The sequence below is a fragment of the Haemaphysalis longicornis genome, unplaced genomic scaffold (assembly GCF_048455015.1).
Source record: "Haemaphysalis longicornis isolate Haplotype H1 unplaced genomic scaffold, Haemaphysalis longicornis Haplotype H1 scaffold_7, whole genome shotgun sequence".
In the NCBI taxonomy this organism is placed as follows: Eukaryota; Metazoa; Arthropoda; class Arachnida; order Ixodida; family Ixodidae; genus Haemaphysalis; species Haemaphysalis longicornis.
In genome coordinates, this window is record NW_027526422.1 from 21507804 (window position 1) to 21521803 (window position 14000).

The 14000-nt window shown below is 48.2% G+C and overlaps 1 non-coding gene across 1 annotated transcript; it reads left to right on the plus strand.

The window, feature by feature from the left end:
• Positions 1–12942: 12942 nt before the first annotated feature.
• Trnaa-ugc (transfer RNA alanine (anticodon UGC)) lies at positions 12943–13014 on the plus strand. The gene has a single exon. It is a non-coding gene; the product is annotated as a tRNA-Ala (tRNA).
• The last annotated feature ends 986 nt before the right edge of the window (positions 13015–14000 follow it).

Consider the following 14000-nt stretch of genomic DNA (forward strand, 5'->3'; position numbering starts at 1 on the left):
TCGATAACTATAGCTGACGCACATGCACGCGTAGCTGGAGCACAGGGCACTGAAGGAGCTCCGTTTTCATGGAACAGGAATTCAAGGAATTGGTTGCCTGAAATCTAACGAAGGCTTATGTAGACGGAGTAGCTTTGATAGCGACGGTTTGAGATCTATCTAACCAACAGGACCAGCTTAAGGCTGTCGTGGGTTTGAAGAGCAGTTGGGAACGTCTTTGACGTTGAGATAACAAATATACCTAAATCAAGTTTAAGCTCATTTCAGGGGAAAGAGCTTTTTTAGCGTCAGACATTACATTTGCTGCGTTTCTTTGGGGGTTCGGTGAAAGCGCTAGAAATCACAAGCATACAACGATGCTCTCCGGGATTTGCTCGTTCGTGGTGTGTTCTAACAAACCTTGCTCTGAAAAAAAAATTAAAAAACAGCACATTAACGTTGTTTTTAAAAAATCTCTTTTTGTTGAACTGACATGATGTCGATCTTAGTTTTAGAACATAAATTCACATGCTAATAACTGGTTTTACAAACTGGTTTTCTTGCCACTTTACAAAGCGACAAGGCTACAAGCAGGGGAGAATCATTGACTCGAAAAAGAAACGAAATGAGACATTTTGGTGCCAAAGAATTGACTCGGGAAGCGCAAGGAAGGAGCGTTAGGAGGTTGTGATGAGGTAGAAGGTACTGGTGGTGTGTGTGCCAGACAGGCTTCTACGACGAGGAAGTTTAAGGCGAAGATGAGATGACCAAACGTGGACAATTACGCTCTGCGGATATGTATTCGCAAGATGTCCCCACAAGCCAACCGTCAGAATAACCGGCAGAATAGCCCGAAGCATAGAAGTGATAAGAGAAGAAAAAGAAGAAGGGATCGTTACGGTTAACGAAGCGAGCAATGAAATGAATGAGGGTTCGGAGGGCTGCCTGGATTGATGCGGTAGCCGTGGTTTTCCGAGGCCGCCGTGAGGATGCCCGGAAAACCAGCCAGGCTGCAGTGGCAGCTTTGTCTACTAGGTGCTCGTCGACCATGCATTAAATCGCCGGCCTCGACCATACAACGTCGTGTTCCCGTACCGATCAACCGAAAGCCGCCGCCAACAGGGACTGTCCAAAACATCAGCATCAAGAGCAGCGTACCACGTTCGACGTTTTATCCATCACGGGAGTATCCTTAAACTGAAATGGGAGCTGTTGCTACTTCTCTCGTCCTCCCCGAAATTACGTATATTGAGCATTTTGTGTCTTCAGAATAGAGTTTATTATTGCATTCTATTTGTTACTCTAACGTCCGTCTCGTTACCTCGTCCAGTTTCGATAACTGTTCTTCTTCGTCTACTATGCCCTTTCCCACATCCTGTCTCATTTATGCAACGCAAATTCCAATGACTGGCCACTAATACCATCACAGAGGCCTAGGTAGAGTCATTCGGCCTCAGGTAAATGTAGAGACGATCATGACGATGATGATGATTACGTTATTATGATGAGGATGACGATTATGAGCCCTACCGCACGGGCACGCCTAATAGCTCCAGGGCAACGTGGGTGCGTGCACCCCAAAATATTATTTTTACTACTAGTAGTACTAAAAGTGCCGATAAGAAGAATTATTATTGTGATTACTGTTACTATATTTAATTTACATATTATATTATGTTAACTGAACATGATAGGTGTAACGTTGAGGGAGAAGCAGAGAGCGGAGTGGGTCACAGAACAAACACGTGCTAAGGAAATATTAGCAAAAATTAAAAAGAAATGGGCGTGGGCAGAGCATCTAATGCGAATGCAAGATAACCATTAGTCATTGAGGGCAACAGGGTGGATCTTAGAGAACTCAAGCGTGGCAGGGGGTGGCAGAAAGTTGGGTGGGCAGATAAGATCAAGAAGTTGGCCGGAGATAAGTTGGTCGCAGTCAGCACATGACCGGGGTAATTGGAGATCTACTGGGGGGGGGGGCTTTGCCCTGCAGTGGGCTAGACAAGCTGCTGATGATGATGATGCATATTAATACATTCAGTAACTTCTGTAGTAGCAGATATGCCACCAATAGAGCGAGCATAATGTGCTACAAGCGTTGAGACTCTGAACATGTATAAGCAAATGTTCTGCCATCCCACCATGCAGTATGCAGCGTTACTTTTAATATGCCTCGTAAAAGAAAATATTCTCCGGCGAACAACGCCTTTTCTTTTCCCGGAAGTAAAGGGGAAATATGTAAAAGAACATCTGCTAATTGATCTCTTCACGCTGCTCAGACTTTTAGTAAGCACGAACTCTTGTAATTCGTTGCGGCCATAAAGATCCAACCATGATCATCAATTCGTTGCGGCTGAGCAGCCGGCGAGATAATGCAATATTCCAGACGATCGAAACTTAATTTTGTCGTCTCGGCGGTGAGCCGCATGTCATAAGGAGGCGTGACGGGAAAAGGCGCCGAGACAAGCCGATGGGCGGCCGCGAGTGCTGCATCAATTATTAATCTCCCTTCATTGCCCGGTGGCTGCGCTGCCAGCGTATTTGAAGGGGCCCACGAATGCCGGCAAGGTCGGCCCGGCGTGCCACACACTTTATGCAAAACAAGTACCGCCATGGAAGGACCGTAAAAAATGAATTAATCTTTCCGAGGGTGCCCCGTAAGTTCCAATGCGCTAAATTCAAAACCGATGAACTAATGCAAACACTTGCCTCTTTTTCTTACTTTCCTAGTAAACTATAGCGAAATGTAAAGCCGACAGAGAAAAAAAATACAGAGAAAAAATAAATAGAGGGTCTTTATAGAGAAACAAATAGAGATAGAAATAAATAGAGAAATAAATAGAAATAGAGGGTTTTTATGGAGCATTGCGGCTGGGTCTGACGGCGCCCGTAGTTGCCGCCGTGATCCGAGGGGGGGGGGGGGGGGGGGGGGGGGTTGATGCATAAGCTGGGTGGTGCTTTCGGTATCGCGGATGACCAAGATGGCGCCCACATGTGTTTGCCTACGTAGTGCCTCGCCCCGTTACTCCTAGGGGGTGATTGGAGAAGTTACTTAGAGTGTAGGTTTCTAATATGTGAGTTAGATTGGCTGGGGCGCCGCATAAGGGTGAGGTATACCGATAAGTGCTTGTGGGTTACCCTTGCGAGATTGGCGAAGGAGTTTGTGTCAAGGAGGCGCCATACGTGTGCTTGTTCGGGGGTAACAGTTGTCCGCCGGAGAGCAGACCCAGCCTGAGAGGCTGTAATATATAGGGATCTCATCGTAAGAGACTAGTCGGTCCCTTGCAGATTCAGCACCATGATTTGGAAATAGGCTACCCCATCCTCAAAGTGAGGCCGTGGGTGATTACGTGAGCTGCCTCATGTCCGTCAAGACCAGAGTGTGCCGGTGTCGACACCAGTTCCACATGAAGTTCCACTGAACTTCAAAGTCCAATAGCCTGATCCAGTGTACGGCACAAGGCTGAGGGTGTGCGCGGACGATTCCACTTCGAAAATGTTTGCTTGAGCACGTATGGTCTGTGGGTTCGCAAATAATGCATGGGAGGTTCACACAGCCATTTCATTTACAGGTGTTATCGGTATCGGTCACAGTTTTCCGGCAGGGAAGACCTACTTCAGTGCGTCAGTAATTTTCCTGAGCAATGCCTGGCTTTTCCTGGATTCTAAGGAATGATTTATTGGTAGAATCCAATTATCTGGTCTCAACGGAGTCTAGCGAGCATTGTGCTCCTTCAACTACAGCAGAGTTGAAAACGCGGCAGAAATTAAATCTAAATGGCTTGTTGCCAGAAGCGGAAATGCGCCGATGAAAGAACTCGGAGCTGATATCCCTTGAAGCCTTTTTTTACATTTGTAGGTGTGAAAAACGGCTAAGGTTTTCTCTTTAGTCGTGACTAGCGGCTGTACTATTCAAGAATCTTCTTCCCCTGTAATGCCCTTGCGAGATTTTGATAGCTGCAGAACCGACGTTATTATTGCAGGGGCACGGCATCAGACAGTCCCCACTAAATGCATTGACTGAAAAATGATACAGAGGAGCATTTAAAAACAGAGTTGGGTCACCTAGATTAGCCTGGGCGCAAAACTCCATGGAAGAGAGGCAAAGCAGTTTAGACACCTTCCTTTTTGACTGATCATACCCTTTCACTTTCCTCCTCTCTTTTTGGTAGCAAAAGTTCGTGGCTCACAAGAAACTCCTTCAGAAAGAAAGCGAATGCAGGCAAGCACTGACGAGAGCGGCGTAAAGGTTGCGAGCGAGATCTAATTAGTAGTAAATCGGAGCGAGATCCAATTAATTTCACACCCCTTCTTGGCCCCATAGAAGCGGAAAAGCGGCGATTGTGCGGTTCTCGAAGCACGCCTGCTTCATTTTACGGAAGACCACACTGCAAAAGCGTTAGGGCAAACAGTTGATGACGGTGCGGCTTTAATTCTGGGTGGACTACTTTTTCAACGACGCCAAAATAGGAAGCCGAGCATTTACCGGCCTGTTTGTGCTAGAAGGCTCTAGTGCAGTCAAACACCGTACGTGAAAAAGCTCTAAGCGCGATTGCACATACGCTGCAAATATTTTTGTGGAATTCTGAGGCTACCTGCTTCAGAAGAGCGGCACCAGGACGGCCGGTCCCAGGACGGCCGGTCTCGTGTAGTCATAAACTCTCTCCCCATCCTGCAACCCACTTCCGTTCCATGTTCTTGACAAAAACCGCAGCAGATCAGGAAGTGAAGAAGCCATTGTCAACAAAAACGCTTTCAGCAATAACTCTACGGTGGTTTCATTGAAGTACGAATTTCCGTTCCCTGCTTATTTGTTATGTTTCATTGCAATCCGTCTTGTTAAATGGGCACACGCCGCTGTTTAACACGTACGTGATCGGGACTGGTCAACTAGTTTCTTTTTAGGCTTTTATGCACGATAACGCTCTTCGTATGCAGTATTTGTTATTGATTCCTCGGGTAGATTGTGCGAAAAAAGAAACAATGTAGCTGTCTGACTGTAATATAAGAATTACAATAAAAATTACACTATATGCCTATTCTTTTTCGAGTTTCAGGAAGTTGCCAAAATTGCCCCGATTTTTTTCAATGCCGGAAACATTCCTGAGCTACAAAGCAAGGACGTGATGTGGAGTTCACGCCTTCAATACGGACTGACTGTTGCAATGAGAGTAAAGTTTTCTTGAATAATTACCGCGATGGTTGAGTGCTACGGTAGCCATAAAAGTATAAAAGGTAGCTCTTCAAATGTTACAAATATAATCGTTTGTCCACTAACAATAATTGTTTTCTTGGTTGTATAATTAAAGCATTGCTATTTCACATAATGTTTCTTTGGAAGGCACGCGTTTTTTTTTAACCCGATTTCATGCCTAGGGAGAAGTGCTGATTTTGTGGGAATTAAAAATTGCGCGAGGATTATTACTATAAATAAACTATTAAAGCAATGGACACTGCATAGTATCCTAACAACGAGGCACTTGGCAAGCGAGTTCTGCAATTGGAACGGATGTCTCTCGCTATTCATCTCCCTTCCTTGACCTCAATTCCAATAACGTCCACCAGGCGTTCATATCCGTTGACCCTGAGCAGCTTAGTTTCTTCATAGTTGTTTTTCTGCTTCTGCAGGTTCCCAAATCCTCCAGAAACAACTCGCCAAACATCGCGTGATTTATGTTGCTATCACACAGCGGCGATGCGCTCCAGCCTCGGGCACCGAGATGAAACTTATTTTTGTCTCCCTCACCTTTGCCGACGGGGCCGTAACTACCGTTCAATCACTCCTAACCGCAACGGCCACGCACATCGAGCAAGCAAGATTGGCGTGAGATAGCCCGAAAATAATCGCGCGGAAAATCGACAGAATGTTTGGATGTTCCGTGGACGGATCAGAAAGAAATCCAGAATACCGGTATGGAGGTCGTGGGTTCGGATCCCACCTCGCGGGCATTTTTTCTCCACTTTCTTTCTTTCTTTCTTTCTTTTCAAATTCTTTATGTGTTTCAACGACGGTTTATTGCATTATTGCAAAGTCAACAAGGGGGCAGCTCAGTATGTCCGACTGCAGCAGCGAACGCTAGCAACCTCGTCTTTCTCTACCTTGCCAGCTCATTCCCTTAAATTCGTTGGTCAATTCCTTGGGACACTTGACCTTGTGGACCGTGAGTAGACAGCGTAACATTTCCCGCGGTGGAGAGAGAGAGAGAGAGAACAACTTCCTCCGGGCCACTCAAGGCATGCCGCGTGAGTAGTAGGGTTTGAGTCGGGCCACGTGAACTGTTTGAGACTTGCTGTTTCGTCTGCCATTTCTAAGGAGCCGTGAGATGACGTAATTCACATCGCTGGTACGATTGAGAACTACAAATGGCCCTGTGTAGTGTGCCAGAAGCTTTTCACACAGACCGCGTTGGCGGAGGGGGGTCCCAAGCCACACAGAATCTCCTCTTCTGAACGACATGTCTCGGTGGCAGCTGTCGTAGCGCAACTTCGACCGGTCTTGCGAGGCCAGAGTACGTAACCTAGCGATTCGACGGGCTTCTTCAGCGAGGCACAGAGTCTTAGCTACGCTGCGGTCATCGTTCACAGAAAACGGAAAAATCGTGTCCAAAGTGCTCGACGGCGGACGCGCATAAAGAAGGTAGAAAGGGCTGTATCCTGTGGTCTCGTGGCGGGCGGTATTATATGCGTACGTAATGAATGGCAAGATGGCGTCCCAGTTTTCGTGTTTGGAATCAATGTACATAGCTATCATGTTCGTAAGTGTCCGATTGGTGCGCTCAGTGAGGCCGTTCGTCTGCGGATGGTAAGGGGTTGAGTGACGAAGCTGCGAAAAAGAATGCCGGAGCAGTTCTTCTACAACATCGGCGGTGAATTGGGGCCCACGGTCGCTGATGATGACGCGAGGCGGGCCGTGGCGGAGCAGAATACGGTGCAAAAGAAAGTTTGAGACCTCGGTGGCAGTAGCTGATGGGAGCGCAGCGGTCTCTGTGTAACGGGAGAGGTAGTCCACGCAGACAATAATCCAACGGTTACCGTGCGCTGACCGTGGGAATGGACCGAGCAGGTCGATACCAACTTTCTCGAATGGAGAGTGCGGTGGGTTTACCGGGTGCAGTTGGCCAAGTGGCCTTGACGCAGGAGTCTTGTGCTGTTGACATTCGGGGCAACTCGCGACGTATCGTTCTGTCACCTGACGCATTTTGGGCCAGTAAAAGCGCTGGCGCGTGCGGTGAAGCGTCCGAGCAAGTCCCATGTGGCCCGCAGTGGCATCGTCATGCATAGCTTGTAGAACCGAAGTAAGCAAGCTAGGGGAACCACAAGAAGCAATCGGGAACCGGTTGACGAGTAATTCTTTTTGTAGAGTAACTCGTCGTGCACACAGAAGGAGCTGCGCGTTGGACTTTGACGTGCTGAATCGAACAGTGATGCTAGGTGCGGATCTTGCAGTTGTGCTTTTCTGAATGTACTGAGGTCGGGAAACTCCGTGGTCACAGCTGCAAGATATTCGCCGAGGTTATCAGAATCACCGTCTGTTGTTTCCATTGGGAGGCGGGAAAGACAGTCCGCGTCGGAATGTTTGCGGCCGCTCTTGTAGGTGACCGTAAAGTTGAATTCCTGAAGAGGCAAAGCCCACCGTGCAAGACGGCATGAAGGGTCGCGGAGGTTCACAAGCCAACACAGTGAGTGATGGTCCGTAACTACGGTAAAGCTGCGGCCGTACAGGTAAGAACGAAAGCGTTGAGTCGCGAATATGACTGCCAGGCACTCTTGCTCCGTGACCGTGTAATTACGCTCGGCTTTGCTCAGCGAACTACTGGCATAAGCAATAACGTGTTCACGGCCGTCATGACGTTGAACTAGCACGGCACCAATTCCCACTGCGCTAGCGTCCATGTGAACTTCTATAGGGGCCAGGAGGACCCGATGTAAGCACAAACTTCAACTGGCGGAAAGCTTCTTCACATTCTGGAGTCCAGATGAAAGGACGTCTTTTTGAAGCAGGCGCGTTAGGGGAGACGCAATGTCAGCAAATCTGGGCACGAAACGTCGAAAATACGAGCAGAGTCCAAGAAAACTTCTTAAATCCTTTACAGACTGTGGCTCTTTGAAGGACGCAAGAGCCTCAGTCTTGTTCGGGTCTGGTCGCACACCATCCTTGTCAACCAAAAGGCCTAAAACAAGGGCTTGGCGCTCGCCGAAGCGACATTTTTTTTAGTTCAATACGAGGCCTGCGTTCTGTATGCAGTCAAGCACAGCAGCTAGGCGGGAATTATGCTCGTCGAAAGTGGGACCGAAAATGACGACATCATCCAGATAGCACATGCATATGTTCACCTTCAGACCACGCAAAACTGTGTCCATGAAGCGTTCGAAGGTGGCAGGCGCATTACACAAGCCAAAGGGCATAACATTAAATTCGTATAGTCCATCTGGGGTGACGAAAGCCGTCTTTTCTTTGTCGCTTGGATGCATAGGAATCTGCCAGTATCCGGATCTTAAGTCGACGGAAGAAAAGTAAGAAGCTGAGTGGAGGCAGTCAACAGCATCGTCAACCCTTGATAGAGGATATACATCATTTTTTGTGACAGCATTCAGGCGGCGGTAGTCAACGCAAAACCGCCAGGAGCCGTCTTTCTTCTTCACCAAAATAACGGGCGCTCCCCAAGGACTCGAGGACTCCTGAATCACGCCTTGCTTCAACATTTCGCCGACTTGGTCGTTAATAACTTTGCGCTCGGATGGTGATACTCGATAAGGTTTCTGCCTAATTGGTGGTGCTGATCGGGTATTTATGACGTGGTGCGCCCGGGATTTCGGAAGCGACAGCGTGGAGCGGGTCTGGGAAAAATCAAATACGGTGGAGTACCGGGAAAGAATCCTCAACAGAGACCGGCGTTCGTCAGAGCGGAGAGATTTATCAATCATTCCAATGAACTTTGCTTCCTGGGGAGAAGGATCCAGAGAATGAACTGGGGCATCGGTCAGTGCAGAAATTGCGGTTGGGGCATATTCGTCATACGAAGCAATTTTCATGCCCTGGGGAAGCACGGTGGTTTCGTTCGAGCAGTTCACTACCCACAATCTGGCACAGCCATCAACAACTGAGACGACACAGCGCGGAACAAGTAGGTTCTTTTTGGCACAGCGTTCATGTACTGGCTCCACCAAGGCTTCGAACGTGCCTGAACGGATTGTGGGCGAAGTAACAACAATAAATCTTGCCGAAAGTGCTGGTACGGCACAGTATTCCAATACAAAAAGAGCGGCGATATCAGTGCAATCGTCCATGAGGGGGCGAAGGAACATCATCTGGCAGGTGAATTTCTCCATTCGCGCAATCAACAGTAGCGCCACACTCTTTCAGGAAGTCAATACCCAATATGACATCGTGTGGAACGGGGGAGTACAGTGAATTCTGTCTTGAACACCTTTCCACCGAGATGCACTCCTGCTAAACAAGTCCCAAGCGGACACAACACTTCGCCTCCAACTCCACGAAATGTAACAGGTTGATCCCAATGAAACATCACGTTTCGTCGTAAACTCTGTTTAAATCTCAAACTCATAACCGAAACCGTAGACCCAGTGTCCACCAAAGCGCTTACGGGAATTCCGTCAATTATAACGTCCACTTTGTTCTTTAACATTAAGACAGGCAAAGGTATTTCCGAAAAAGACTGTCCCGCGACCTCACCCCCATCGGCCGCGCCGGCTAGTTTCCCGGCGGGGGCGAGCGACGTCGTGGAGAGGGGGACCGCCGTAGGCGCTGAGTCGGGGGTGTGACACTCCTGTCAGAGGCCGGAGAGTTGTTGCGACGAGATTGCTGGAATGCCTCCTGTCTAGGGGAAAGTGCTGACTGCGGATGTCCGTAGCCCGCAAAATCGCGAGGGTAGATAGTGCGCGACAACACGGGCCGTTGTTCGAATCTCGGTGTTAGGCGACGGCGGCGGCAATAACGCACAATGTGGCCAACGCATCCGCAAAAATAGCAGACAGGAGGTTCTCTCCGAAACTCGGTCTGACCTTCTCTGTACTCGAGGTTAGGGGCGTCCGACATAGCTTGGGTACCGGGATAGGTATGGAGGGTTGAGGTGCTCATTACGGCTCCTCCTATCCCGGTCGACGTGAGGGGCCAGCTCCCGGGGATCCGCGAGCGTCATTGAGTTGAAACAGGTGTTCCTGGTTGGGAAAGCGTTCAAGGGCTCTTCTTGCATTGCACAGCCATCGCGAACGTCATCAGGCCGCTGAGTCAACTGTGCGTGCCGTACGAGTTCTTCTCGCACGATACGCCGCACAATCTCAGCGAGGTCGCCTGACGCGGCCACATCAACTGCAGCGACCGTGGTGACATTGGCAAGACGTCCAAACTTGGTCGTAACGAGCCGCATCTTCAAAACTTCAAACGTCCTGCAGTGCTGGATCACATCGGCCGTAGTGTTCAGATGATCTTTGCGTATCAGAAAGTTGCAAACATCTTCGGCGATGCCTTTAAGAAGGTGACCCACTTTGTCTTCCTCAGACATCGCCGAATTTACGATCCGGCAGAGCTGCAGCACGCCTTCAATGTATGCCGTGCATGTTTCCACCGGGAGTTGAGCTTTTTGTAGCAAGGTCTGTTCGGCTTTTTTCTTTTTGGCTTCGGAGTCACCAAAACGCTTCCTGATTTCCGTTACAAAGCTATCCCAACTGGTGACGGTTGATTCATTATTTTCGAACCAAATCAACGCTGGGTGAGTCAGGGAAAACGGAACATTGTCGAGCTGCGTGGTCGCGTCCCATCGGTTGTATCGGCTTACTCGTTCGTAGTGCCGTAGCCAATCCTCGACATCCTCACCGGATTCGCCAGAGAAGTCACGGGGCTCTCGTGGATGTTGCAAGGTGGTCAGTGGAGCCACGCGCTGAGCTGTTTCGTTGGGCATCTCCGGCAGCGATGGTGGTATACCAGTGACTCGTCGGCTCCGGCGAAGATCCTGGGTGTGCTGATGATCCGTCGTGGCGTACCCCGCACCTCCACCACAATTGTTACGTGCGGGGAACGACGGTTTATTGCAAAGTCAACAAGGGGGCAGCTCAGTATGTCCGACTGCAGCCGCGAACGCTAGCAACCTCGTCTTTCTCTACCTTGTCAGCACATTCCCTTAAATTCGTTGGTCAATTCCTTGAGACACTTGACCTTGGGGACCGTGAGTAGACAGCGTAACAATATTATATATATATATATATATATATATATATATATACAGAAAGATAAGTCTGCAGTCTACAAGGCCAAAGGAGGCAGAGGGGTGTGGTTAGGTTCTTTTTTTTATTACGGTTAATGAAGTTCATATTTTTTTAAATATACGGAAGAAAGAAAGAAAGAAAAACACGCGCCCAGAGTGGGGACCGAACCCACGCCTTTCGATATATATATATATATATACATATATATATATATAGGAAATGAGGGACTCGTAGAAAATAACACAGAAATAAGGGTTGGCAGTCAAGAAAACCTCGGAAAGCAAAGGGGAGGTTGTGGTAGGCCATTGAAACAGATCAAGAATTTGGAAGGAAAGAAAGAAAGCGAAGAAAAAATGCCCGCCAGGTGGGATCCGAACCCACGACCTCCAGAATACCGGTCTGGTGCGATAACCACTACGCTACCGGCGGGGCGATTTTCTCGCCCGCTTTCTGGGGTATTTATGTCAATGTAATTTTGTTCCTGTGCTTGGGGGTGGTAGCCAGCGCCACTCTGACTTCTCGGGGGGAAGGGGACCTTCTTTTTAATCCCCGCGCCGTGACTCGAGTGTCTACGACATGTCGAGAGTGGTCAACCAGCGTTGAACCCTCTTAAGCTCCCTATGGCACCAAGACTGCCAGAACAGAGGCCCTCGCTATGCATGTAGCGAATCAGAATAGGAAATGAGGGACTCGTAGAAAATAACACAGAAATAAGGGTTGGCAGTCAAGAAAACCTCGGAAAGCAAAGGGGAGGTTGTGGTAGGCCATTGAAACAGATCAAGAATTTGGAAGGAAAGAAAGAAAGCGAAGAAAAAATGCCCGCCAGGTGGGATCCGAACCCACGACCTCCAGAATACCGGTCTGGTGCGATAACCACTACGCTACCGGCGGGGCGATTTTCTCCCCCGCTTTCTGGGGTATTTATGTCAATGTAATTTTGTTCCTGTGCTTGGGGGTGGTAGCCAGCGCCACTCTGACTTCTCGGGGGGAAGGGGACCTTCTTTTTAATCCCCGCGCCGTGACTCGAGTGTCTACGACATGTCGAGAGTGGTCAACCAGCGTTGAACCCTCTTAAGCTCCCTATGGCACCAAGACTGCCAGAACAGAGGCCCTCGCTATGCATGTAGCGAATCAGAATAGGAAATGAGGGACTCGTAGAAAATAACACAGAAATAAGGGTTGGCAGTCAAGAAAACCTCGGAAAGCAAAGGGGAGGTTGTGGTAGGCCATTGAAACAGATCAAGAATTTGGAAGGAAAGAAAGAAAGCGAAGAAAAAATGCCCGCCAGGTGGGATCCGAACCCACGACCTCCAGAATACCGGTCTGGTGCGATAACCACTACGCTACCGGCGGGGCGATTTTCTCCCCCGCTTTCTGGGGTATTTATGTCAATGTAATTTTGTTCCTGTGCTTGGGGGTGGTAGCCAGCTGGAGGTCGTGGGTTCGGATCCCACCTGGCGGGCATTTTTTCTTCGCTTTCTTTCTTTCCTTCCAACTTCTTGATCTGTTTCAATGGCCTACCACAACCTCCCCTTTGCTTTCCGAGGTTTTCTTGACTGCCAACCCTTATTTCTGTGTATATATATATATATATATATATATATATATATATATATATATATATATATATATATATATATCGAAAGGCGTGGGTTCAGAGTGGCGCTGGCTACCACCCTCAAGTGTCAGATACACTTCTAGTAAATATAAATAGCCCAGAAAGTGAAGGAGAACACAGTCGCCCAGATAGCCGAATTGGTAAGGCATTCGACATGCAATCGAAAGGCGTGGGTTCGGTCCCCACTCTGGGCGCGTGTTTTTCTTTCTTTCTTCTGTACATTAAAAAAAATGTTTACTTCATTAACCGTAGTGAAAAAGAAAAGAGCCTAACCACACCCCTATGCCTCCTTTGGCGTTGTAGACTGCTGCCCTATCTTTCTGTATTTTCCTCAACGAGCCCCTCATTTCCTTACTATATTATTCTGCGAAAGCCTAGCGAGGGTCTCGGTTCTGGCAGCCTTGATGCCTAGGTAGTATAAGAGGGCTTCCCGCCAGTCACCCGCTCATGACAGGCTGTAGACGTTGGAGTCATGCCCCGGGGGTTGAAAAGAAGGTCCCCTTCTCCCCGTGTAGTCAGAGTGGCGCTGGCTACCACCCTCAAGTGTCAGATACACTTCTAGTAAATATAAATAGCCCAGAAAGTGAAGGAGAACACAGTCGCCCAGATAGCCGAATTGGTAAGGCATTCGACATGTAATCCAAAGGCGTGGGTTCGGTCCCCACTCTGGGCGCGTGTTTTTCTTTCTTTCTTCTGTACATCAAAAAAATGTTTACTTCATTAACCGTAGTGAAAAAGAAAATAGCCTAACCACACCCCTATGCCTCCTTTGGCGTTGTAGACTGCTGCCCTATCTTTCTGTATATATATATATATATATATATATATATATATATATATGATATATAACTTTTGAAGATGGTAGAGAACACAAGAAAAGAAAACTTTCAACAAGGTAAAAGCAAGCACGTTTGTTGCCAACGTTTCAGCAAAGAGACTTGCTTTCGTACATCGCAGGCTGATATCAGCCTGCGATGTATTGTTCTCCAGCACTAGTGACTGTTTGGTAACTATCGTCATTGCAAAACGGTACTTGCTGCAGAGCCCCCTTTGAAAGCAAGCTTTACAGACGGCGAGATGTGCACAGCCGACGACAATTTTATTCTGGGATTCAGTTTTATCAGCATCCTTACAGATTCACAAGAGGTGTGCAAGTAGATGCAGACAAATTATTCAGCGA